This window comes from Prionailurus viverrinus, chromosome C2 (assembly GCF_022837055.1).
Source record: "Prionailurus viverrinus isolate Anna chromosome C2, UM_Priviv_1.0, whole genome shotgun sequence".
In the NCBI taxonomy this organism is placed as follows: Eukaryota; Metazoa; Chordata; class Mammalia; order Carnivora; family Felidae; genus Prionailurus; species Prionailurus viverrinus.
This window is the reverse complement of record NC_062569.1, coordinates 123087530-123113534: the sequence shown is the minus strand read 5'-3', so window position 1 is coordinate 123113534 and position 26005 is coordinate 123087530. Positions and strand designations below refer to the sequence as shown.

General features: G+C 34.2%; 2 pseudogenes; one reads left to right on the top strand and one right to left on the bottom strand.

Annotated features, from left to right (window-relative positions):
• Positions 1-11343: 11343 nt before the first annotated feature.
• Positions 11344-12669, bottom strand: LOC125175680 (mothers against decapentaplegic homolog 2-like; annotated as a pseudogene).
• A 9124-nt stretch (positions 12670-21793) lies between these two features.
• Positions 21794-22236, top strand: LOC125174520 (60S ribosomal protein L26-like; annotated as a pseudogene).
• Positions 22237-26005: the final 3769 nt, after the last annotated feature.

Genomic DNA, 26005 nt, shown 5'->3' with positions numbered 1-26005 from the left:
TTTTTTTCTGACCTAAAATTTACAACTATAAATTTACCCAATTATTTTTATAGCCAGTATCACATTGAGTTTGATATGTTATGCTTCCTAGTTCAAATTATTTTCATGTGTATCCGTGTCTGTATATGTGTATGCAAGGATGAGAGACAGATCTCCTTTTGTCCTATGAATTATTTATTTATATCTATGGTTAAACTTAACAAAATTTGTAGTTTTCAGAGATGTTATTGATTAATTGCATTTTACTCATAAAAATAACTTTGCGCAATATTTGGATTTTTAAATTATTTGATGTTGTATTAAGTTTCATCAAGTGATATATCTTGCTGAACATACCATGTTCAACTGAGATGACTGCATCTTGTGAAGCTATTAGATTGAATGTTCTACACATCACAGTCAATTCCAGGTGGTTAAGAGTGTTTTTCAGATTTTCTATGTATTCCCTAACTTTTTTTTCTAGTTGTTTTTATCAATTTCTGAAAGATAAATTTAATATTGCAATCTGCTTATGATATATTTTATTTCTCCGTATCTATCCTGTCATGCTTCATATACTTAGAAGCTCTATTATTTGAACATACATATTTTTAGTTGTTTGGTCTTTCTGAATAATTCATCTTTCATCATTATTAAATACTGCCCTTTATTTGTTTTGGAAATCTACTCTCCCCATATTATCTAGCATACACAGTCTACGTAAGCTTCTTATGCTTTTCAACATCCCTATACCATTTTATTTAAATACATCATTTGTAGAATTATTTTTCTCCATTCTGTTATCGTTACATTTAATTGGTATGTTTAGTTCATTGCTACTTAGTGCAATTATTGTTGAGGTTGCATTTAATTTGCTTAATTTATTTATTTTCCCTTTTTTTAATTTAAATTATAGTTTACATACAGTACAATATTGGTTTCAGGGTAGAATTTATTGATTCATCACATACATACAATACCCAGTGTTCACCACAAGTGCCCTCCTTAGTACCCATCACCCTTCTAGCCCATCTCCCACCCACCTCCCTCAGTCAACCCATAGTTTGTTCTGTATCAAGAGTCTCTTGTCCATTGTTTCTCTTTCTTCCCTTCCCCGCCCTTTCCATATGTTCATCTGTTTTGTTTCTTAAATTCCACATATGAGTGAAATCATATGGTATTTGCCTTTCTCAGATTGACTTATTTTGCTTAGCATAATACATTCTGACTTCATCCATGTCATTATAAATGGCAAGATTTCATTGTTTTGATGGTTGATTAATATTCCATTGTATACATATACTACATCTTTATCCATTCATCAATCATGGACATTTGGGCTTTCTCCATAGTTTGGCTATTGTTGATAATGTTGCTATAAACATTGGGGTGCATTCACCCCTTCAAATCTGTATTTTTTTTTTATCCTTCAGGTAAATACCTAATAGTGCAACTGCTGGATCTCAAGGTAGTTATTTTCTTAGTTTTTTGAGGAACCTCCATACCGTCTGGGACATCTTTGATACGAATGTTATCATGATTTAATAAATTACTGAGTTCCTTAAGTCTGCCTTTGTGATCCCTGACACTTGCTTCCCTCTTCTTCTCAGCTTCATTGTTTTCCATAATTTTATCTTCTATATTGCTAATTTGCTCCTCTGATTCATCCATCCTCATTTCAACAGCCTCCCTTTGGGTTTGCATTTCGGTTATAACATTTTAATTTCAGCCTGACTAGATTTAGTTCTTTTATCTCTGCAGAAAGGGGTTCTCTGTTATCTTCTGTGCTTTTTTTTAAAATGTTTTAATGTTCATTTATTTTTGAGAGAGACAGAGACAGAATGTGAGTGGGTTAGGGGCAGAGAGAGAGGAAGACACAGAATCCGAAGCAGGCTCCAGGCTCCGAGCCATTAGCACAGAGCCCAATGTGGGGCTCGAACTCTCAGATCATGACCTGAGCTGAAGTCAGACGCTCAACCAACTGCGCCGGCCACCTAGGCACCCCCTTCTGTGTTTTTTTAAAGTCCAGCTAATATCTTTATAATCGTTTTAAATTATAGTTCAGACATCTTACTTATATTTGCATTGACTAAATCCCTGGCTGTCATTTCTTCCTGTTCTTTTTTTTTTTTTTTTAGGTGAATTCTTCCATCTTGTCATCTTGGAGAAAGAAATAACAACAACAACAACAACAACAACAACAACAGATTGAAATAAAAATTTAAAAATTAAAAAAATAAATAAATGAAGCCAGATCATAGGTGTGTTTTGGTTTGCATGTTAAGAGAAGGTTGACAAAAAAGAGAAAAGAGGAAAGAATGGAAAAAAAATAAAAATTAAAAAATAAATAAATAAATAAAAATCAAATAAAAAATTTTACTATTTCTGTATCCAAGAAACAAAAGAAAAGAACAAGAATAACAAAAACAAAAACAGAAGAATAAAAAAAGGAATAAATAAGCAAACAAAAAAACAAAAAAACAAATGAAGCTAGATCCAGTTTCCCCTAGATCTGAAACTTTGCATAAGTCTATAGTCAATAGACTAAGCTTGTGTAAGGGATTTGAGCTGGTCCTCCGGGGAGGCCTGCTTTTCTGATTTTCAAGCTGACTTACCCTAGTGGAGATGTGCCTGGAGGGCACAGGGAAACAGAGCTTAGTGTCAGGTTTCCATTCTCCATTCAGTGGTCCTGTTTAGCTCATGGGGGTCGATTAGTATTGGTAAGCTAATGGTGAAAATGACTTCAACCTGCACTCTAGTCTCCAGAACAGGAAGTCTGAGCACTCACCGATGCACAGTCACCTCTCCTGTGTGCCCCATTTCCCATCTGCCCCCCCCCACCTTCCTCCCCCTGCCTGTGTCCAAGCTGTCCACTTACCAGGCAGCATCTCTCTCCAAAGTTTTATGTCAGGCATAGCTGCATTTCAAAACCCCACACTCAGAGACCCCCATGGTTTGGACCTGCAGTGATGTGGAGGAAGAGCTCACTATGCTGTGGCCAGCTTGTCCCAGGAAACAGTGGTGCCAGTAGGCATGGCAGAGGTTTAGAGCTTATGGTAAATCACAACATACAGCTGGCTCCAGGGTTTGCTGCCTTCAGCCCATGTCTTTGTTTCTATATGTGTGAACATGGCGGCTTGATGGTGCTCACTGGGTCTTTGGTCTATGGTGAGGCTGTATCACCTCTACCAAATGCACTCCAACCAGGGGAACTGCTTCTGCCCGTCTGACCCAGGGGATCCTTAGACCATGCTTCCCACTCCTGGGGCTCTGCTCAGCTTCCTTTCTGGAGGACCACCAGTGGCTAACCTCTGAAACTTCAGATTCTTCTGTTTATAAAAAAAACTGGTAGTATTGAAACCCTCTCCTATTTCCCCATCAACAGTTTTGGAGAACAGTTTTCTTGTGCAGTTTCCTGTATTTGTTTTCACTCTTTCTCTCTAGCTGCTTTCAGGGGGAGGACTTTCTTGTGCAAACCTGATGCACTGCTCTCTCTCTCCTTCTGTCTTTCTCTTCTGTGAAAACAGCTCCCTCCCCTCTGCAGCACCACAACTCTTCTCTCTCTCCATTTCACCTTTCTGCACTTTGTACCTGACATATTCTGTCCCTCAAATTATGCAGATTGTTCTGTTAATGCTTAGATTGATTTCCTGGGTGGTCAGAATGGTTCGATGTTGATGCAGCTGTGTTCGAGGGATGAGACAAGCCTAGACTCCCCTTACTACTCTGCTATCTTAACTCATATTTAATTTTAGAGTTTTGTTTTATATTGCTTATTTTTCTCTTTTTTATTTCTGTACCTCTTGTCTTCTTTTGAACTACTGGAATACTTTTAGACTTTCATTTTAGTTTATGTAATGACATTTTAGATAAAACTATTTGCACACATTTTTAGTACTTGCTCTCTGAATTAAAATATACCTCCATACATTTTCATAGTCCATGAAAAAGAACATATTTACACCTAATATAAAATGTGAAAGCCTTGTGACTATATTTAACAATTTACCCATCCTAAGTTCTTTATATTGCAGTTGTTATATATACATATATTATGACTATGTATGTTTTAAATCCCACAAGACAATAATATAATTTTTCTTCAAAACAATTATATACTGTTAAATATATTAATAAGGAAATAAATCATTTTATTCATCATTTTTTTCTGTTAATATCTCTTCCATATTCAAGTTTCCATTTAACATCATTATCCTTCATTTTATCTTTGTACTTTTTTATCTTTTTTTTAAAGAACTACTTTTAGCATTTCTTAAAGTACAGGTTTTCTGCAAAAAATTCTCTTTGTTTTTTCTACCTGAAAACATCTTCATATCAATTTAATTTTTAAAAGATCTCAGTGGATGGAGAAATAAATTTTGGTGGCACTTACAAATACATTGTTCCATTGTCTTCAGGCCTCTGTTGTTTCTGATAAGAAGTCAATGAGTGTTCAAATCATTATCCTTTTGTGCATAACATGTTGTTTTTCTCTAGCTACTCAATATTCATCTTCATTTGGTCTTTATCTTTGATTTTAGTATTTTGAAAATATGCCTAGGTTATTTTCTTTGTTTTCATTCTGTGTTTTGCTCGGTTTCTCAAATCTGTAAATTTGTATCCATCAATGCTTTTGCAAATATTTCAGCCTTTATTTCTTCAAATATTATGTCTCTCTCTCTGAGACTCTAATTACAGATATATTGGAGTTTTTAATATTGTTCCACATGTCCCTAAAACACTGTTCACTTATTTTTCAATCTTTCCTCACTCTTGAATTTGCACAGAAAAAATCAAAACCAAACCAAACCAAAATACTTTGTTAGTCTAAGTTTATAAATTTATTTTAAAGAATCAAATTTTTCTGGTGAGATAACCTGTAGGACATGAATATTAAGTTTTAGCATTAAAAACAGTTAAGTTTATTATAGTGTTTTCTACTTTGCCATAACTTCAATCTGTTTGCTGATATATATATATATATATATATATATATATATATATATATATATAATGAATCTATATCTATATCTATATCTATAACTATAATGAATCTACAGCAGAGGCCAGTAAACTATGGCTCATGGGCTGGTCATCTTTTTTTAAAATAAGTTTTATTAGGTTACAGCTACATCCTTTTATTTTCATATTTTCCATGCCAACTTTTGTACTACAATGCGAGAGTTAAGTAGTTATAACATAGACCAGAAGAACCAGATGCCTAAAATATTATTATCTGGTTATCTTTAAAGGAAACGTTTGACAACTCCAGATCTAGAATAAAGACAATTTAAAAATATACCAAAATATTTTTATAAATGAGCTCAAAAGATTCAGACTACAAATGATTTTTGACAATCATTTTCAGATAATTCATAAACAACATACCTAAGGAATATGCCCCCCTAAGAAAAGCCATTATCTGATGTAGAATACAAAAGATATTAGAAATATTTTTTTCAAATATGAAAACAAAATGATCACTGATATTAAATGAAATAGTAATAATTGAAATTTAGTCTAGTGAAATCTTTATGGGCTAATTGTTGCTTAAGGAAGAAACAATACACTTTAAAATAAATTGGCCCCATAGTTCATTTTTGCTTTTGCTTCCCCTGCCTCCAGAGACGAGTTGAATAAGATGTTGCTGGGGCTGAGGTCAAAGAGGTTTTTGTCTGCTTTCTCCTCTAGGATTTTGATGGCTTCCTGTCTTATGTTTAGGTCTTGAGACCTCATCAAGATAAAAACCTTCACAGCAAAGGAAATAATCAGCAAAACTAACAGGCAACCAACAGAATAGGACAAGTCTTTGCAAATGACATAACAGATAAAGGATTAGTACAAAAATCTATAAAGAACTTATCAAACTCAACACCCAAAACACAAATAGTCAGTGAAGAAATGGGCAAAAGACATGAATGCATACTTTTGCAAAGAAGACATCCAGATGGCGAACAGATACATGAAAAAATGGTCAACATCACTCATCATCAGGGAAATACAAATCAAAACCACAAGGAGATACCACCTCACACCTTTCAGAATGGCTAGCATTAACAACTCTGGCAACAACAGATGTTGGCAAGGATGTGGAGAAAGAGGATCTCTTTGGCACTGCTGGTGGGAATGCAAACTGGTGCAGCCACTCTGGAAAACAGTATGGAGTTTCCTCAAAAAATTAAAAATAGAACTACTCTATGACCCAGCAATAGCACTTCTAAGTATTTATCCAAGGGATACAGGTGTGCTGTTCAAATGGGCACACACACCCCAATGTTTATAGCAGCTCTACTGACAATAGCCAAAGTATAGAAAGAGCCCAAATATCCATCGATAGATGAGTGGATAAAGAAGATGTGGAGGGGACAAAACATAAAAGATTTAAATACAGAAAACAAACTGAGGGTTGCTGGAGGGGTCGTGGGTGGGTGGGGGATGGGCTAAATGGGTAAGGGGCATTAAGGAAGACACTTGTTGGGATGAGTACTGGATGTTACACATGGGGGGCATTACTGGAATCTACTCCTTAAATAATTATTGGACTATGTGCTAACTTCGATGTAGATTAAAAAATTAATTAATTAATTAACTAATTAAATTAAAAAAATAAACTGGCAAGCAGTCAGGAAATGTACTAATGCTTGTCACTTGTCTGTTGTCTGAATGAATTCACTTTAAAAATTGAAAATAAAAATTGTGGTTATATTGTAAATATATATTAAAGATTTATAAAAACAGTAAAAATGTGTTTTCCTAAAGAAAAAGCTAATGTGCATTATCATTAAAAGACAAAAATATGCAAAGAATTGTTTCAAATAAATCAAAGTAAACCATATATAAGGCATTATATAAATAATAATTCAGAAGGCATCATCAGATTTATAGGTACTGAATTTAACCATCATGTAAAGATTATCAAGTAGTTAAAGATATTAATATGAGAGAGAAGATCCAATGCATCTATTATACACAGATAACAAAAAAATCAACATATCATTTTATATGAATAAAAAATATAAAGTTTCTGACAATGTTCAAAAGTTGGACAGAAAATAACTGTCCTAGTTGAAGAAACTAATGTTTGGCTGATTACCTCAGGAAAATATCCAGAAAAATAGATTTACTCAGATCTATGGATGTTAAGTTCAAGAACAGAAATGTCATCACATCAACAGGAAAGGTGATTCTAGAACAAAGAACCTTGAACTGTAAATTCAATCCCTCCATTTAGAGAGTGAATGGAGGAGACAGATGAGTAGAGGCTCTATGGCAGTTGACCAAAATCAACAAAAATCAATTAAGATCTTAACAGTGACTGACTGTACACACTTCTTTAACTAGTACTTGCTATATTAAAGTCATACTTAAAAGACTTTATTTATGTCAAAAATTAAGACAAGAGATAATATTTATGTAGTGCTTAATCTGCTTTAAGAACTATTCTAAGTGCTATAAAACATTAAATTAGGTAATTTTCACAAGATTTTGGCAGCTTCTTTATATGCCCAGACCCACACTAACCATCCTAGAAATCTGTTACTAACTCCTACTCTACTCCAAAGCCAAATTTTAGAGATATTTAGTTGTGTAAAGTTTGTAAGTCCCCAAGCCATTTTCATTTTTCATACATAACCAGAAGTCTAGGGGTCCCCCAAACCACCTTCATTCAGACTCACAGAACTCACCAAAAGCTATTATCCTCATAGCTACTATTTGATAAAGAAAAAAGATACAGATTATTATCACCTACAGGAAGAAGTTCATAGGATAGAATCTAGGGAATTTCCAAATTTGAAGCTTCTAGTAGTACTGTTGCAGTGGAGTTATGAACAATACTAACAGCTCCCAGGATTGAGGTGTAATAATATATGTGTAATATGACCAACAAGGAAAGTCATCCAAGGTCTGGTGTCCAGAATTTAATTGGGGTTTGGTCATGTGTCAAGCCTGACTGGCCATGTGGCTGACATAGGCCTCTAAATTCTCCATAGGTCCAAAGCTGTCACCATAAATGACTGTCAGCCTAGACTATAAGGCATGTTCCAAGGACCCCTGGCCAATAAAGACATTTTATCAGGCAGGATGTCCCAAGCATTAGAGATTACTTTTCAGAAAATTAAGGCAAAGGACAACCTCTCTTTGTGTAAGGTTAATTCTTTAACAACACTAGTCCACAGCTACAATTCATCTTGGTTGGGCTCTTTGTAATCATAAAAATATGTAAGGTAGAGAAGTAAAGTACATTTTCAGATTTTTATTAAAGGAAATAGTAGTAGAACTAAATGACAGACACACAAAAAATTATATCTAGTTGCACATTCTTAACCAAACCATCTTAACCAAATATGCTACCTCTTTAAATGGCAAACTTACACTCCCTTTCAAATTATTGTTACATGATTTCAAAAGTATCCTGCATATATTTCTGAGCTTGAAAATGCAAAATATATTTGATAAGGAAATACATACTCAAAGCTATTGTTACAATTTGTCCCCCCCATCATACATGCAAGATATTTATAAGAAGAATATAGCCTAAAATATAGTAACAAGTAAGCATGCTGCAATTTCATGTCTTAGGAAATTATCATTTTCCTTAATCATGAATAACATTCTTATTAATAAGTTGTAAGGGACAAATATACACCCTTACTTTATGTCAACATAGGTATAAGAATGACAAAGTAAGGAAAAGCATAGTGAAAAGTAGCTAAACTGTGTAAGCACAATTTGCAATGCCTTATATAAATGTGGGCTTTGGCTTTATGAGTTGAAATTAAAAAGTAAATATGCCTTTAAATAAGCTTAGTATGCCAAACTAACCATGGTAAACTCCATGTACCAGTGAAGAAACATGCCTATTTGTATTATGTTATAAACATGCATAAATAAAATATTTTGCTTGTTCTAGATAATATACAGAATGTGGTAATGTAGAATTTCCTTTCAATATTTTCAGTACAGTTATTAGGATATAGTAGCTGCTAGCATTGTGATGTTTAGCCTTAATGATTACTTGCACTGACAATAAAATGCATCATTTTGGATATTCATTTCAATTTCATCTTCCAAATGGAATGGTATCATGTACAAGATCAATAGAGTGACCTGACCAAACACACAAATCAGATTATACTCTCTTATCACCACTAAAATTTTAAATTATCGGCAGCACATAATGCATCATTCAAAGGTTTCCAATTTTTTGCAACATTTTTCTACAGTACACAAGAGAATTTCTTTCAGCAAGCTAATGAAATCCAACTAATAGGATATTTTATTTAATATTAGCTTTATTAAGGTCATGTTTATAATGTCATTAATCAACTTCCTCATTTTTATTAACATATTCATGGTAAATATCACATATCTTATATTGTCTATTTGATGCATTGAACCTCTATTAAAAATATATTTATTTTTCATAGGTGTCTCCTATAAATCTCAGAGGGATAATTACTACTTAGAACTCGTAATGTATTCCAATTCTTTGTCTAAACTCTAAACTATAAATTCTGATTATTATTTTTTTTGAGAGAGAGAGAAAGAGTGAGCACGTGCACATGCACACGCTTGTGAGCAGGGGAGGGGCAGAAGGAGAGGAAGAGAGAGAATCTTAAGCAGGCTCCAAGCCCAGAACGGAGCCCAATGCAGAGCTTGATCTCACAATGTAAGATCAAGACCTCAGCTGAAATCAAGAGTCAGATGCTCTACTGACTGAGCCACTGAGGCACCCGATAATTTCTGATTATTAAGCCAAAAACATATATATATATATATATATGTATATATATATACATATATATACATGTATATATGTGTATATATACATATATATATGTATATATATATACATATATACATGTATATATATATATATATATTTTTTTTTTAAGGTATTGTGTTGAAAATTTATCTCTTAAACCACACAGTGGTATTGAGAGAATCATTCTTTTTCAAAGGTATTTTCAGCTCCTGGTAAAAACTGGGCATACAAAAGGTGGTGAATGAATAGATTTTGAATAAAATTAATTTAGATATATGCTACAGGACTTCAATAAAAGATATCTATGAGCTGCCTCAGGCTTGTGCAAAGTGTTAAACATTTCTCATGATAACTAATCTAATAACCACCCAATAATAGAATGAAAGATTTAATCACAGTCTATTAGTTTCCCTTCCTTTCAGAAAATTCATTCTTCTCACAGTTATCAAAGGGCAACTATCAGATATGTATATCTCTCAACAGTTTCTTACAATAACAGTAAATACAAACTACAGGCCAAAGTAAAATGTAGGCCACAGTTGATGCTTCTAAATATGTCTCCTTGTAAGTACCAGAAAAGTACATAATTTTAAAACTATGAGAATAAATTTAAGTGGAAACAGCATGTTTGTCATCTCAGAGATTTTTATATTTTTTAGATGGAAAGGTCACAAATGTATTAATTTGTATAAACTCTCTACAGGCAAAGTCAGGCAGACGTCAATAGTAGGGAAAATTCTTATTAGCAGCAAGTAATTAGTAAGACAGCCAGGCAAAATACTTTATTTCTAATTTCTAATTTGAATTTCATTTATTTGGTAATATATTAATTTATTTGCATTATTATTTTCTACATGTGTGACTGCTTAACACAGTAAACAGATTAAAGTATTTTTGCTTTTTTGAAGACTGATAGAACTCTCTTGTTGCAAATTTCTTTCCTCTCCTCTCCTCTCCTCTCCTCTCCTCTCCTCTCCTCTCCTCTATTCCTCTCCCAAAAGTTCATTTTATTTGCAAAAGGCAGAAAAATTAGTTTTTCTAGAAGAAAATCTGTTTCTAAATGCCATGAAAGTCTTAATATATATTATATATTTAAAAAGACAAAAATAATGGGTAAGTGGAAATAACAGATTAAATAATTGTAACTTTATGAAGGTATGATTAAATTAAGAAACAGCGCATACACATACCTAACTTATGTAAATTAGAAATGTATATCAACAGTACAAATACGTTGATACTGAATCATGATACGTTACTTGTATATATAACTACTACTGTTATTAGTAAACCTTTGGGACTCAGTTTTATGCCTAAGACAGCATCAGTATGTCTTTAAAATCTTCTCTTCTTCCTGTATGGGAGGGTATTTCTAGATACTAATTTTCCTATCTAATATTCAAACACAGAAAGCCTACTCTACAAGATGCTTCAATTAATGAGACTTTAAGTGTTTGTTTATTAAACTTTTGGACAGTAAACACTCCATGGGCACCACATACAAATACTATGTCAAAAGCGTTGTTACATTAAGCCTTTTGATAGGGCTTGATTGGTGATGAAACTTTATGACATGCTTGAGCCTCCCACTGAAGGGATCACATTTGAGGTAATACTTTGTCCAACCACTGTAGAGGTCCATTCAGAGGAAGTTCAATCCAGTGAGCAGTCTTTACCATCTTCCTTCTGTATTCTGCTTCCCACCCTTTCACAAAACTCATGATACATATTCTAGTCAGCTGATACACAACTTCAAAACTGATTAGCACACTGAGTAAGAAGAGAAGTAAATTCCTGGTTGGTGAAGATCTTCAAATTGCAGCCTGGTGGAATTTTACACTCTTGCTGCAGGGTGCCAGCTCTATATCTGACTACCCTTGAGGCTCTGCACAAAGACTGCACTATCACGTAGGCACTCGGCAAACACTTCCCACCTATGTAATATAAGCACACTCCTCTTCCTATATGTCTTTCTGTCATTCCTATGTAGCTTTTTGATTGACATTGGAGAGTAACCCTATGCAGAACCTTTCTTGATTTGATGGATCTGTGAAGCCATCTACAGCGAGTGAGAGCTATGATGTATGGAAGTTCTCTTCAACCCTCTGGTTTAATTCATAACATGATACTGAACACCAAAATGCAGGTTCTGAGTAACTGGATGCAAATCCAACTATGATTAACAGGCAAAGAGTAGTAGGATTTTTTTTGCTGTAGATCCTATATCCATACATGTGTTCCATTGTTGATCACCTGTTCTTCCATCTTCACTGATACATCCAGAGGATGGAGTTTTTAGGATATAATTACTCTGTGGCTCAATTCCCACTAGGAAATTAGTGTTTTCTGGAAAGGAATAGGTATAATTATCTAGAGGTGGCAGTTATGTTATTTCAATACCAAAGGCAACACTTGTGTTTCCAATCTATGGTAGGAGTGAAGTTAAACATACTTCATCCCTTTAAAGACTAAAAGCACATTTTCAGTTTACATTGCTTTGAGTCCACAATGACTGTGAATATCAGGCCAGAACCATAATCAGCAACATATAAAATATGGCAGTCCTTTCCAATGAGATACTTGAAGATGACCATTGAGAGGCCCTGTTTGCTCAAAGCAGCTGCAAAGGCCATTGTATCCCACTGATCTATCACATATGGTGTACTTAGTCTCCAAATTTCAGAGTGAGGGCTTGGTATGATAACATGTTTAGCGTTACAATTTTGAGTAGTGATGCCTTTGTCAAGTTCATCTAATTGTCCTGTTTTCTTTAGTTTCTTCTTCAAACTTTTAACTACTTCCTCATACCACTATTCTTCCTGTCCATTCTTCTCTCCTCCACCAGCTCCTCTAGATTCACCAGATGATTTCTTCTGTCCCAGCAGTCTCTTCACAACTGGTGGAGTGAATGACATGATGGCCATTTTCTTACCAAAGGCAGCAATCCACACTAAGAAAATATCTTCTTTTTTTTTTAATGTTTATTTATTTTTGAGACAGAGAGAGACAGAGAATGAACGAGGGAGGGTCAGAGAGCGAAGGAGACACAGAATTGGAAACAGGCTCCAGGCTCTGAGCTGTCATCACAGAGCCCGACGCGGGGCTCGAACTCACAGAGTGTGATATCATGACCTGAACCAAAGTTGGACGCTCAACCGACTGAGCCACCCAGGTCCAGAAAATATCTTCTTTATCTAACCTGAAGCATTGCCGACCACCATGCCTCAGTGTCTCAGCCCAGGGCCCCTTCCATTGTCTCTTGTCTCATCATTGGATAAGGCCTATTGAGGACCACTGCCCTGGTCCACCCTCTGTAGTCAAGCCAGGAGAAGACACTTGTTTACCCCTTGGGGAAGCATGGGGGCTGCCCCATGGAGTACCTTGCGGACTGGACAAACTTTGGCCAAAGAAGGTTTCACAGAAGCCCTGGTGTAAAGTTTAGTCTTTAAAATGTTATACATTACACATTCATTTTTAAAGATTATAAAAAGCATACTGTTTTGACGTACATAATCAATAAACCACCATTTGTCACATAAATCATAAGAACTTCTGTAAAATTAACTCTACATAATACTTTGATTTGAATTCAGATTTTTAAAAAAATATATAAAAATATTTATAGCAGAATCCACCTTGTCTCCATGCTTTCACATATACAAAATCTCCCACATTATAACTCAAATCAGTTTGTCAGTACCTGAAGTCATTTATCCTCCAACCAAATTTGCCAGTGCTGGTGCTTTTACCTTTCACTTTGTCTAAATAAATGATTGTCTATAGGAACTACCCTAGTGCTTAGCCCAGAAGCCTATGTGTCATTATTCAGTGGCCCATTTTCTACTTCATGCCGATACCTAACAAACCACAAGTGGATTTCACTTTCTAAATACTCCCTAATTTTTCTCTTGCTACTTGCCACTAATTTCGTCTTGCTATCATTAATTTGCCTCTGAATTTCTGCAAATTATCATTGTTGCCCGACAATCCATTGTCTGCACTTTATTTAAATTGTGTAATTCCTCCTCCTTGAAAATACTCAGCAATGCCATTCTTACCAAATTACCGTATATATTATTTGCTTGACTGACCTCTTATGTAATTTACCACATAATACCAAAAAAACATTGTGATTGCCTATTTGTTTTCTTTGTGTTTAGGTATTTAAGAAGATCATGCCTCAAGATAGACTGCCTTCTTAAGGTAGATGACTTCAAAAGAATCCTGAATAGTTTCCTATACCTAAAAATTGGAAAGTATCTTTGGTAAAAATAAATAAATTACATAATACTCTCTCTACATTTACTAGCTGTGTAATCTTGGCCAGTTACTTAAACACCGTACCTCAGTCTTCTCATTTATTAAATGGAGATAGTAATAGAATTTATCACACAGGATTGCTGTAAAGATTGCATATATCTATGTTAAAGCACACAGAACAGTGTTGGGAGCCTGTTAAGTACTATAGAAATATTAGCTCTTATTTCATAAGTAGTATATGAAAACAAGAAATGTTTCTTACTCATAATTATCTAGGAAAGTAGTATGCTAAATTACTATACATTAACAGATATACACACAATAAGTTAATTTATGAATAAACTCAAAATGATTATTAAATGAAGCAACAGATGTTACTTTCCCCACACACATACAAAAAGCTGGAGGATATGGTGAAATTCTACATAACTACAGAAGAGTTATCCAAAAAACTAAATACTTAATGTCAGTTATGTTTACATGCTATAGATATATTATACTAAATTAGTTTTTATCTTTATCAATTCCATCATCTTGTTCAAAAAATAAACATATAGCAGTTTTATTTCAACCATTTTTATAATTGTTTGTACTCTTACTCAAGATAACCAAACTACCATGCTAATCTATAACTACAGGCATTAGCTTTCAAGAGATACAGATTTTTATCAATTACCATTAAAATAATAATACTGAATTTTTCCTTACTCTTTATTTTATAAGGCATCGCTCTATATTACTTTAGGATTAGAATGCCCCTTTTATATAACTAAGCTACATATGTTAATGGTGCAATTTTTTTAGTGTTGTGCACAACAGTCCTTTTAGAAGTACAAACTCCACTGTGAAATTATCATTCAGATATAGACTAAAGTGTGTGAAATAAAAGATTATACTATTAGCTTTCAAATATTTTTGTAAATTTCTTTTACCGATCTCTTCTCAAAACATTATCCTAAAACATCTTCTCTGGAAGAATGCCAGGTCTTATTACAGTAAGTTGGAGTAAATATCTTAGAATGTGACGCACTCTCTCTAAAAGGCTGACCCATCTGTGAGGTTCCAGGTAGCCAGAAAGCAGCAGGAGATGTCAATTTACAGTAACATTTAAGAATTCTCATTTAGAGGGGCACCTGGGTGGCTCAACCCGTTGTGTCCAAATCTTGATTTCGGCTCAGGTCATGATCTTGCAGTTTGTGAGATCAAGCCCTACATCAGTCTCTGTGCTGACAGTGCAGAGCCTGCTTAGGATTCTCTCTCTGTGTGTTGCTCTGCCCTCCCCACTCCAGCTTGCACCCCCCCTCCCCAAATAAATAAACTTTAAAAAAAAATTCTCATTTAGAGATTTATTTTTGTTTTTGCAAGTATAATTAATAAATAAGCTATATCAGCTTCCAGCAGGCCCAATCTCTGTTCACCTAAAGATGTCACCTTAGGGAAGATCATTCTGGAATCCCTTCCCTACTGCCGAAACAACCCGAGTTCTCATTCCCATTGCTTAGTTGGGGGAAAAAAGACCTGCCTTTTCTGATAGAATTCTGAATATACTTTCTAGAGGAACCAGTTTACGAGCTGTGGTTAATAATAATGGAAATGTTACAGTCAATAATAGTCTTCTATAACATCATGGTAAACAGTATTTAACTTGTTTCAACAATCACCTTTTGTGGTATTGTTAATAGGAAGAATTTTAAAAATCTGCATTTCAAAGTGCTAAACTTCTCTGTGTCAGCTTTTAGAAAATAACAGAAATGTAAGTTGGGGAATATTCCTAAATTCATATTCAACAATTTGAACATTCTACCATAATGGTGACAACATATAATAAACTACTTGTCAGTTTTAACTGCACCAAAATCATGACTGAGAAAATTATTGAATCTGTTTACAGCTGCTTTTAATTTCTCATTAGTTCCTGTTGTTTAAGAAATAAAGAAGTGAAATACATCAAATATACTTGGCTAAAATCTTAAAGGGGGGAAATTTGAAATATCAGAACAATTCAACTGAAAAAAATAATTATGGATAGATTTAATTTAGTGAAAATATCACTAACAAATAACATAAATCATTAAAATTTAACTACTGCATGGTAGTGGGGGGGACAAGTCAATACATAAACTCTTAAAGGATGAAGAAATTTTGTGTTTTTCTTATCAGCAAACATATTAATATTAAAAATATTATTTAAAAATTTGCCAAGAAAACACACGTATTAATGGATGTTCACTAATGGTCTTCTCATCATCCAAGAACCATGCTACAATTACTTTACTACAACACCTCAGGTTTTGAATTTTTATTAACTGTGAAAGAAATATATAGGGATTATTGGCCAGAGCTTTCCACAGTTATTTCTACCTCACCAACTCCTCATCAATCAAGAAATTGTCATTTTTTTCCCCATGGAGTATACTGAAGTTCATATTGCCTAAATGTCAGTGCGAAAGAGACTTAACTCTCTTTGGGACGAAGATCATGTACTTTCACTCTTGCTCATCATTTTCAACCATTTGACTAGATTTTGGCACCTTCTTTGTAGAAATGTGTGCACACATGAAGTAGCAGGAGTAAAATGCCAGAGGCTTCTTTATATTCCAAAGATATGAAATTCCCAATGTGCTACAAGCAGTATCTTAAACAAAATAAACTCCAACATTAATTCATAAAAATAATTTAAGGAATTTTCTTGGTTTGTTCTGACAGTTTCTATGCAAATAATTCAACCTTACGAGACATTACTTGGCATCTCTATAGACAAAAGATGACTGTTGGTATTATATGTAGCATATTCTTTGCTTTACAAGTTTTTCCTAATAATAAGCCTGAGTATCCTTATCACTTAGCCAATATGTTATGTCTCTGACACTTTTGTCCTAATTCTAGAATAATGAAAGCTATTTTTACATTTTGTCATTAGGTTTCCTTGGGTTCAGATTTTTTTTTTTTTAGTAAAGTGCTAGCATTTTTATATATTGTATATGATGCATCTATTCTTTGAAAATTCAAGTATCACTGACATATTTTACCTTTTATAGCACAGGAAACTTTATAGTGTAGATAATTTCGAGGAAGATTTACTTGACTAATTGCTTAACTACTATAAAACCCACTATAAAATTTCATACAAGCCTGTGAAATTCCACACTGATGATTTTACTAAAAATATAAACTTATACAAGAAGGTATGAATGTGTATATACATATACCCGGATAGTCTTAAAGTGTGGGACTTCATTTATTATATTGTATAGGAAAATAATCCATAATTTATTATTTTTCTGTGCATATGGAAAGTAGGAGAAGGTGTTTTTTCGTGATATTTGGTGCAAGAGCACAGTGTGTTGTGTTTGTTTAGCACCTGCTGTGCTGCCACATGCCAATCCATGCTCTCCTCACCACTTTTCACTTGTACACACATCAAGCAGAAGGGACATTGAGTAGGATGATTTTATTTGAAATAAATGTCCTTGTAACTAAATAGCACTTTAAGTCATTATTAAAACCTACTCATATTTCAAGTTCTAGTTCATCTCCTACACTCTTAATAGTGCATTTCCAGATACTGATAATCCTATTGAAGTTTCCTTTCTCAGAAATGTAATGTTTTTAAGAATCAGTAAGCTCTTCAAATGTGCCAGTCCTTAAGTGTCTTTTTTGATTGTTTAATTCTAAAAGGTTGACTGCTTGATGGGGCTATATCCCCATATCTATTCTTTTTAACCTGATATTTTGAGAATTTATCTGAAATATTTATTGAGTAGTTCATATATAATTTTCCCTCAGCTTCATTTCAGGTATAATTGGCATATATTGTGTAAGTGATGTACAGCTTGTTGATTTGATACATTTACATATTGCATACTGATTATTACCTTACCTTTAGCTAACACGTCCATCTCATCATCTCATCACGTAATTACCATTTCTTTCTTTCTTTTTTTTTGTGATAATGTTTAAGATCTACTCTTTCAGCAACTTTTAAGTATATAATCCTGTATTGTGGGTTTTTTTTTTCTTTTTTTTTTTGAGCGAGAGCATGAGTTGGGGAGGGGGCAGAGGGAGAGAACAAGCAGGTTCCATGTTTGGCACAGAGCCCAATGCAGAGCTCAGTTCCACAACCCTGGGATCATGACCTGAGCCAAAACCAAGAGTAAGATGCTCAACCGACTGAGTCACCCAGGTGCCCTTAATTCAGTATTGTTAACCATAATCACCATGATGTGCATTATATCCCTCAAACTTATTCTTTTATAACTGGAAGTCTGTACCCTTTGACCAACATCTCCCCATTTTTTTCACCATGCTCCCCCAGCCTGTGGTAAACACCATTCTATTCTCTGTTTCTATGAGTTCAGCTTTTTTAAAGATTCTAACACAAAAGTGATATCATATATTTGTCCTTTTTCTGATTTGTTTCATTTAACATAATGTTTTCAAATTCCATCCATGTTCTTGCAAATGGTAGAATTTCCTTTTTTATCATGGCTAAATAATATTCCAGTGTGTGTGTGTGTGTGTGTGTGTGTGTGTGTGTGTGTGTGTGAGTGTGTATACTACATCTGTATTCATTTATCCATTATTTAACACTTAGGTTGTTTCCATATCTTGGCTATTATGATAATGGTGTAATAAACATGTGTGTCGATGTCTTCAAGATTCTGTTTTCATTTCCTTTGGATATATAAAAGAAGTGAAATATTGATGGGAGTCTTATTTTTAATGTTTTGAGGAGCCTCCATACTATTTTCCACAGTGGTTGCACTAATTCAGATTCCCACCAACTGTGCACTAAAAGGAACCACAAAAGACCCAAGCTGGAGGCATCACACTTCCTTCCTTATATCAAACTATGCTACCAAATTATAGTAATCAAAACAGTATGGGACTGGCATACAAATGGACACATAGATTAAGGGAATAAAACACAAACCCCAGAAATAAACCCTTGCATATACAGTGAACTAATATTTGAGAAGGAAGCCAAAAGTATTCAATGGGAAAGGATAGGCTCATCAATAAATGGGAAAACTGGATATCCACATACAGAAAAATGATACTGGACTCCTATTTTACACCACTCAAAAAATCAATCCAAAATTGATTAAACACTTAACCATAAAACCTGAAACCACACAGTTCCTAGAAATTTAAGAAAAACAGGGAAAAATTTCCTTTATACTGGTCTTGGCAGTGATTTTTTTTCACATGACACCAAAAGCACAAGCAACAGAAGCAAAAATCAATAAGCAGGACACATCCAACTAAAATACTTCTACAAAGCAAAAGAAAGAATCAACAAAATAAAAAGGAACCTAGGACATAGGAAAAATCTTTGCAAATAATATATCTGATAAAGGGTTAATATCCAAAATATATGATGAATTCATACAAATCAACCACAACAACAATAAAAACCAACATTCTGATTAAAAACTGGGCAGAGGAACTGAATAGACATTTTCTCAAAACAGACATACAAATGGCCGACAGCACATTGAAAATATGTTCAATTAATGTTCAGAGAAATGCAAATCAAAACCACAATGAGACATTACCTCACACCTACTGAGGTGGCGTCATCAAAAAGGCATGAGATAACAAATATTGGTGAAGATGTGGAGAAAAGGAAACCCTCCACACATACTTGGGGAGGAACAGTGACCAAGTAGAATACTCTCAGCAAAGGTGACCTCAATTGTAGGAAATTATGTCTAGTTAAGAAAAGTTGAAGAAACAGGTTGTATTTAGTCTGAAAATAAGACCTAGAGGGCAACTTGATCATTGCATTGATACCATTTAAGATGTTCCACATGAGTAAGAGCTTAGGTTTATTCTGTGTTGCTTCAGAGGGTGACAGATGAGCTATTAATACCAATGTACAGTTACATTTTAGAGGAAGGAGAAAATAAAGTATTATCCAAGATTTAATTAAGTCACTGGACAGCCTGGACACTAAACAGTGAACAGTGAGAAAATGTATTAGGAAGGCATAAGAACTAAAGGCATAAGAAGACAGTCATTAGTCAATAAATTTGAGTCAATATTCCAGGAAATATCAAGCACCAATAATGCAAGAACATATAATTTTTCTAGTTTTGCCCTCTGATTTACAACACTGCTGCTCTCAGGAAGGCTTAATCCCTCTCCACAGTCCTTCAGAATAAATGAGATTTACGAACTCGGTGGGGAACAACAGGAAACCAACTGAGGCCTGCTATCAACAAGGCACATGGCCCATCAGTTGCTCATCTTCTTCAAATGGCTGAAAAGCACAGTTCAGATATGAAGCCATATTTTATGAATTCCTGAGACTTACCTCACTTCCACAGGGAATGAATTGTCAGTGTTCCCAAAAAGGCCTGTTTTAAGGTAAAATTTGAAAAATAGCTGGTTGAAATCAATCTTGGTCTATGGAAAAATATATATGATAATTAACATTAAAATCTTGTACAAAAAATAATAAAAACTACCATTCCTAAGTTAACAATCATCTGAAATTTACTTCAGTTGTAAAAAGTCTAATATTTTAGAAATAAATTAATTTAGGGTTTAGGTAAGTAGTTTATATAAAGAAAAAGATATATACAAGAAACTACCTGAAAACGAAGTGAAAAATACAGGGTGGGCATAGTCTCATTATAGTCAAGGTTTCACAGGTGAAATACTCTGGAAAGAAGATAAAAAACAGTAAATTAGTCATGCAAATGTATAAAATTATTACTAAAATATATCTTAGCATATACATATACAAATATAACATATCAAGGTAATTTAGGTAGCCTCCCTTTAGCGCTTAAATCAATAAATATATTACATATCCAGTCTTTCTCTCTGTTTTTCTCTCCATCTTTTTCTCTCTCTCCCTCTCTCTAAGTAATACATTTCATTGTTTTTGTTATTGAGAATTTTTTAATTTTTTTTTTTTCAACGTTTTTTATTTATTTTTGGGACAGAGAGAGACAGAGCATGAATGGGGGAGGGGCAGAGAGAGAGGGAGACACAGAATGGGAAACAGGCTCCAGGCTCTGAGCCATCAGCCCAGAGCCCGACGCGGGGCTCGAACTCACGGACCGCGAGATCGTGACCTGGCTGAAGTCGGACGCTTAACCGACTGCGCCACCCAGGCGCCCCGAGAATTTTTTAATGTTTATTTGTTATTTTTGAGACAAACAGACAGAGAGAGAGAGAGAGTGCCAGTCCAGGAGGGGTGGAGAGAGAGGAGGACAGAGGATCCAAAGTGGGCTCTGTGCTGACAGCAGCAAGCCAGATGCCTGGGCTCGAACTCATGATCCTCACTGTGAGATCATGACCTGAGCCGGTTTCGAAGGCTCAACCAACTGAGGCACCAAGATGCCCCAGTTGTTGACAATTTTTAAAAACCACTATTTCTGTATTTAATATCTGTCCTTTCAGTTTTTCATAAATAATTTCTTATAATTAAATCAAAATGCTCGTGTAGTGCTGCTATCTTCTCATTAAACATTACTTGCTGTTATAAGAATATGGATTGCAATCAAACATATAAAAATGTTCAATGTAATTAGTTATTAACACTCACTAGTATGGCTACATTAAAAAGACTGACCATAATAAGTATTGGAGAAAATGTAGAATAAAAATTGTAGTACTTTGAAAAGTTTAATGAAATTAAATAATCCCTTAGAGACTAAGCAAAAAAAGAAACAGAGAAAAAGGAAAATAGGAAATGTAAGAGAGGATAGATATGACCATAGATCTCACAGACATTAAAAGGATAAAGTGAGCTCTTTTCTTTTGCGGCCATGGATGAAGGAAGCACCGGCAGCCAAAATAAATTTCAATCCCTTTGTGACTTCTGACTCAAGCAAGAACTGTAACAGGCATTTAAATTCACCTTCCTACATTTGCAGCAAGATTATGTTTTCTGCTCTTTGCAAAGAGCTGATACAGAAGTACAATGTTCTACCCATGCCCATTTGAAAGGATGATGACATACAAGTTTTGTGAAAACACACAAATTGGCAATTAGTCCAGGTGTGCAGGAAGAAATACATCATCTACATTGAACAAGTGCAGCGAGAGACGGTAGATGGCACAAATGTCCATGTGGGCATTCACCCTAGCAAGGTGGTTATCACTAGACTTAAACTAACTGCAAAAAGATCCTTGAAGGTAAAAGCAAATCTCACCAAGTGGGAAAGGAAAAGGGCAAATATAAGGAAGCAACAATTGAGAAGATGCAGGAATAAAGTCATCTTATATATGACTTTAAATAAAAAAACTGTTAGAATTAGGGGTACCTGGGTGGCTCAGTCGGTTAAGCGTCCGACTTCAACTTAGGTCACGATCTCACGGTCTGTGAGTTCGAGCCCCGCGTCGGGCTCTGGGCTGATGGCTCAGAGCCTGGAGCCTGCTTCGGATTCTGTGTCTCCCTCTCTCTCTGCCCCTCCCCCATTCATGCTCTGTCTCTCTCTGTCTCAAAAATAAATAAACGTTAAAAAATTTTTTAAAAAAACCTGTTAGAATAAAAAAAAGATAAAGTGAAAAATATTATGAACACCTATTTGCAAAATAAGTTCAATAACTTGAATAGAACAGACAATTCCTACAAACACAGCTTACCAAAATTAAAAAAGTAGACATCTGAATAGGTATATATTCTTTAAAAAGAACTCATAATCAAATTATTCTCACAAAGAAAATATCCCCAGATGGTTATAAACTGTATCAAATTTCAAAGAAGAAATGGAATAAATTTCATAAAAGGTCTTTGAGAAAGTAGTTGGGGACGGAGCAAAGTTTATTATAAGCAAATACATTTCTGTCCTTTTCATGTACAAAAAAAAATAAGAACAAATATCTGAATAATGTTTATTGAAATGATGAACGTGTTTCTGCTTAATTTTCTTCTCATGATTTTAGAAGTAGATATTTTTCTAATATTTGTGCCAAGACATGTTTAGAAGCATCAACTGTGACCTACATTTTACTTTGGCCTGCATTTTGTATTACTGTTAGGTTAAGAAAATATTGAGATATGGCAGACATCTGACGGTTGCCCTTTGATAAGTGTGAGCTGAGCAAAATGAATGTTGTGAAAACGAAAGTTTTCATTATTAGGTTGTGATGAAATCTTCCATTCTATTGTTGGTCATTATTAGATTAGTTATCATAAGAAAAGTTTAACACTTTCCAGAAGGCTGAGGCAGCCCATAGATATCTCCTTACTGATGTCCATTAGCAAATAACTAGGTGAATTTCATTTAAAATCTATTCATTCAATAACTTTTGTCTGACCAATTCTTACTTGGAACTGAAGGTATCAATAAAAACATCAATTCTTCTCCCAGCCACAGTATCACAGATATTGTTTAAGAGAGGATTAATAGATATTTTAAAATTTTCAATATGTACTATAACATGCATATACATGGAAAAGCAATTCATCTCATCTGGAGAAAATTAAATCAAGATTCAACTTAAAAGCTATAATCCTGATGAAAACACAATTTACTAATGGTTTTGAATTTAATAATTGTTCTAAAAATATTTTTGAGATGAAAAAATATCGAGTGCCTGTGATAAATGTCTTGCATAACTTTATTTATAAAGTATAGTTAAGTTTTGCATGATATCAATGATTGCTGTTAGCAATGTTTTCAATGGCAAAAGGAATAACATTTATTTTTTGCTTAATATTCTGATTGTTTTCAATTTTCCACTATTAGAAATAATACTACATTTATATTTCTATATATAAACTCCTGTTTTTATCATTTCTTTGTGATAATGTTCCAGAATAGGATTAGTAACATTACCAAAATTTAAAAATAGAAGTGTAATGGATATAACACATTAGGGGGCTCTATGTATATTACTAAAACAATTTCCTAGTAACTGTTAACCAATTTATAGCCCCATCATACAATTAGTTGCATTCTTACCAACATTAAGAATTGCACTTAGGGGCATCTGGGTGGCTCAGTCAATTAAGCGTCCAACCTCGGCTCAGGTCATGATTTCACAGTTCATAGGTTCGAGCCTTGCTTCGGGTTCTGTGCTGACAGCTCAGAGCCTGGAGCTTGGTTGTTTCAGATTCTGTGTCTCCCTCTCTCTCTGCCCCTCCCCCTGCTAGTGCTCTGTCTTTCTCCCTCTCTCTCTATCTCTCTCTCTCTGTCACAAAAATAAATAAACATTAAAAAGTTTCACTTAGGTAGTATTGTATAGTTTATAGAATATAAAAATATATAATAAAGGAAAAATAGAATATTAATGATAGAAGTAAAATTTTATCACAGTAATGTGTTAACCCATCAATGAAGATAAAGAAAGGAGATTTGGGATATGAATGGAGAATTAGTAACTACTAGCTGTGTAAGGTTAAGAAAATTAATGCATAAATGACATTCTAACCTTCAAAAACATTACAATCTATTGAATATTTTTATAAATCTCTATGATCCAAGCTAGAAAGCACTATGTCCTCTAAGGTAAAAATAGATACATGATCACTGGGGAGGAGAGAATACATCAAACTTAGACCATGGAAGGTTTTGCGGAAAAAAGGAAACTTTACAAGACTTTTAACAATCTCATAGGATTTTTCACTTTAAAACATTAAATATTGAGAATATATGATTTTTAATAAACAGTGAATTTCGACATACTGATAATATACAGCAAATGTTTAGTTTAGAGAGGCACTTGAATGTAGAGGGTAATGGCACAGATTCTGGAGAGAGATGCTCTCTTCAAATCCAGCTCATCTAACTTCTCTGTTAGATCAAAACCTCCTCTAGCACTCCCTGGTGTAGTCTGAAACTAGCCCCCCATACTTGGAAGGCAAAGACGTACCACGGAAAAAGGCAGTCCACTTCATGTTAGTAGGTAGCAGGTTTAATAAACAAGGGAACTTACTTATGAGGCTAAGTCAGGTGGCCACAAGACCAGTAGATCTCCACACCCACTCATCCGAATCTTAAACATTTACAGAGAGGCCTTAACTGGGTTCAATCATGTATCCAGTCCAGATAGCATCAACACCACATTTCTATCTTAAAATGTATGCATGGAGCAGCTTCGGGGAGTGGGGAAGGCAAGCTGATCACACATCCCAAGGATACAAGAGGGGCTAGACTGCCTCCCAATTGCAAGGGTCCAGCTTGCAGGTTTCCTGGTGGCCACATTTTCTTTATACCTTCTTCAACAATCTCTGTAAGTTTGAGCAAGTTATTTAGGTAATCTCTGCTCCAGTTCCCTCTTGTATTAAGTGGTGAATATAATTGTATCTGCCTCTTTGAATAGGGACAAATTAAATAAAGATTTAATTTAATTTAATTTAAATAAGGATTAAATTAAAATTAAAATTAAAATTTTAATAGATGTAAAAGGCTCAGAATAATGTCTGGCAAATGTTATATATGCCTAGACATCATTATTATTACTATCACCATCATCATCATGATTATTACAAATAGCTAATCAATGAAAGTAAAATCAGAAGATATATTTTAACATAATGGAAGTCCTGGAATAACAAATGTATGAATTTAAATTATGTTCTAAAGGTAATGGAAAGACATTAAAATGTTTTCAATAGAAATACAATCAATTAAGAAATGGATGAGTGTAGTAGTAATGGGATAAAACAATAAGAATGTAATGTTCTCATGTGTATTTTTCCTAGCATATACCTTGAGTACAAACTACTTAGCAGACATTATGCATACAATGGAGATGATCATTTTAAACTCTGTTCTTTTAGAAAAAAAAAATGGGCATCTAAACGCCTATTGAGACTTCAGGTCATAGACCAAGAGAAAAACGGAACGAATACACTTGCTATGTAAAATGTCAAAATTTAGGGGATGCCTAGCTGGTTCAGTTGGTAGAGCATGTGACTTTTGATCTCAGGGTCATGAGTTTGAGCACCATGTTGGAGAATAGAGATTATTTAACAGAAAAAGATTTTTTTATAATTTTTTTTACATTTATTTATTTTTGAGAGACAGAGACAGC